This window comes from Nannospalax galili, unplaced genomic scaffold, assembly GCF_000622305.1.
Source record: "Nannospalax galili isolate Female #2095 unplaced genomic scaffold, S.galili_v1.0 scaffold432, whole genome shotgun sequence".
In the NCBI taxonomy this organism is placed as follows: domain Eukaryota; kingdom Metazoa; phylum Chordata; class Mammalia; order Rodentia; family Spalacidae; genus Nannospalax; species Nannospalax galili.
This window is the reverse complement of record NW_008331138.1, coordinates 467070-469911: the sequence shown is the minus strand read 5'-3', so window position 1 is coordinate 469911 and position 2842 is coordinate 467070. Positions and strand designations below refer to the sequence as shown.

General features: G+C 44.7%; 1 protein-coding gene across 1 annotated transcript in view; it reads right to left on the bottom strand.

Annotated features, from left to right (window-relative positions):
* Window positions 1–267: 267 nt before the first annotated feature.
* The window catches only part of Pnma8a (PNMA family member 8A), a 26038-nt gene continuing 23463 nt past the window's right edge, over window positions 268–2842 (bottom strand). The window contains exon 4 of the transcript XR_606841.1: window positions 268–508. The gene's annotated coding sequence lies outside the window, so the exon portion shown is untranslated. The remainder of the gene's footprint in view (window positions 509–2842) is intronic.

Sequence of the window (2842 nt, the reverse complement as noted above, 5' to 3'; positions counted from 1 at the left end):
GTGCCTGCAGAGGCCAGAAGAGAGTGTTGGATCCCCTGGAGCTGGAGTTACAAGCTATTGTGAGCTGCCTGATACGGGTGCTGGGAACTGAACTTGTGTTCTCTATAAGAGCATGAAGCACTGTTAATCTTACTGAGCCATCTCTCCAGCCCCACTCACCTCCAGTTCCATGCACCGCATTTTCCATTATAATACAGAAATGAATTCACCTTCAAAATGAAGTAAAACCATAATATTTGTTGTAGGATTTATGAATCCTTGGTGCTCGGTTACATATCCATGGGTTTATTATGCACATTCCAAACTGAGAAGCTGGGGACAGAATGGTTCATTTATTTGACAGACCAATATTTACTAAGAAGTTACTTTGGCCAGGCTCAGGATGATGTGCTGAGCATAGCGAGTGTCCTGGGAGACAGGCCATCCCTTCAGGAGCTCAGTCTTGTGGTTACGATGGGTGGACGCTGCCTGTTTACAGTGGAGAGAGACTGTCAGGAAGATGGGGCCCCTGGTGTGGAGAGAACAGAGTACACTAATCAGGCTCAGGGAGCATTGGGACACATTGCATTGTCGTTTATAGGTGCATGAAATGCTTAGGGAGCCCCAAGCAGCCAATCCTGTTTGGTTGCATTTCAGAGTTACCTTGAAGGCACTAGCATTTGAAAGAGTGCCTTTGTCAGTGCTAGAACTTAAACCCAAGGCCTTGCTCACACCAGGCTTAAGGCTCTACCTCTAAGCCACATCCAGAACCCTTCACTGATGGATTCTGGGCAAGTATTCTAATGCTGAGTTACAGCCCCAGTTCTTAAGAGAATTTTTTTTTTTTTTTTTAAAAAAAACTCTTTTTGAGATAGGGTCTCCCTGTAGCCCAGACTAGCCTGTAACTCACTATGTAGACCAGGCTGGCCTCGATCTCACAGAGATCTACCTGCCTCTGCCTTCCAAGTGCTGGGATTAAAGGCATGAGCCACTATCCCTAGAGAGCTAGATTTATTTATTTATTCTTATGTGTCTGCGAGCTTGCCTGTGCTCCACAAGCACGAAATGCCTGCAGAGACCAGAAGAGGGCATCGGATCCCTGGAACTAGAGTTGTGAGCCACCTTGTGCATGCTGGGAGCTGAATGCCCATCCTCTGCAAGAGCAGCCAGCACTCTTTCAAAAAATTATTAATGGGCCTGGAGAGATGGCTCAGCAGTTAAGAGCACTGACTGCTCTTGCAGAGGACCCAGGTTCAATTCCCAGCACCCACATGGCGGCTATGAACCGTCCTTAACTCCAGTTCCAGGGGAATCCAAAGCCCTCTTCTGACCTCCGCAGCATTGCACGACATGGATGCACTCACATGCATTCAGGCAATACACATAAAATAAAAATAATAAATAAATAAATAAAAAGAATGCAACAGCCAGGACTGGAGAGATGCTCGGCGGTTAAGAGCACTGCTTGCTCTTGCAGAGGACCCGGGTTCAATTCCCAGCACCCACATGTCGGCTGATAGTCATCCATAACTCCATTTCCAGGGGATCCAACGCCCTCTTCTGACCTTCACAGGCATTGCACGACATGGGTGCACATACCTACGGGCAGACATAACACTTATAGACATAAAATAAAATATTTTTTAAAAAAAGAAAACTGTCAGCCGAGCATGGTGGCACACGCCTTTAATCCTAGCACTCCGGAGGCAGAGGCAGGCGGATCGCTGTGAGTTCAAGGCCAGCCTGGTCTACATAGCGAGTTCCAGGACAGCTGGGGCTACAGGGAGACCTGCCTCAAAATGACCAAGAAATAAAATGCTGTCTTTCCATCCTGTTCTTCCAGAATGCTCCCTGAGCTTTGCAGGGGGTGATATAGCTGTTGAGAATTTAAAATTCAACCTCATTAGAAAATGCAAAGGTAAAAATAGGAACATGGTTTATTTATTTTTAACATTTTATTTATTATTTTTATGTATATGAGTGTATTGCCTGCATGTATGTAGTAAAGGCACCCATATCATGCCGTGATTGTCTGCACCAAGGGTCATTCTAAGTTTTGTTTGAGGTTGGCGGCTTTATCAACCTAGGGGTATTGCTGGATTCGTTTTCTCAGCCAATTAGAGAATTAAAGGCAGGAAAAAAATCTCAGACCAGCACAGAGCGACAGTCAAACAGATCTTTATTGAAAGATAAGCGTCACATTCATGCAGATTAAAAAAAAAAGACAAATAAATAAATAAATAAATAAATAAGGTCTTCTGCTAGACCAAGAAGCACAGGAAGTGATTCCTATCCATCACAGGGTGAGGGGAGGACGTGATGGAGTTCATGGTGGTAGCCAGTGGGGAGGAAGAGACTGTTCACATAGCAGAGCAGGGAGCAGAGACCACTGCCTTTCAAATACATGCCCTAGAGACCTACTTCTGTGAGCCTGGCCCCAGCTCTTAAAGGTTCCACAGCCTTTAAAATAGAGTCACAATTTTGGGATCCTTTCTCAAATAAACAAAAAAAAAATTTTTTTTTTGGTCTTTCTGAGACAGGGTCTTCCTGTAGCCCCAGCTGGCCTTGAACTCACAGAGCTCCACCTGCCTCTGCCTCCCAAGGGCTGGGATTAAAGACATGCGCCACTATGCCTGGCATAAATAAATTTTTACAAAGGAGAGACTGAATTAAATTTTCAATAGTAAATCTTAGGGTGCTGGGACGTGTCTCGGTGGGAGAGTATGCACACAGCATGCATGAAGCCCTGGGTTCAATCCACAGCACTAAAAATATAATAATTTGAATTTTCCTAGCAAATGATATTTATTCAAATTTTGAACCCAACTCTGGGAGGATTTAACTTTTTTCTTGGACTAGATTC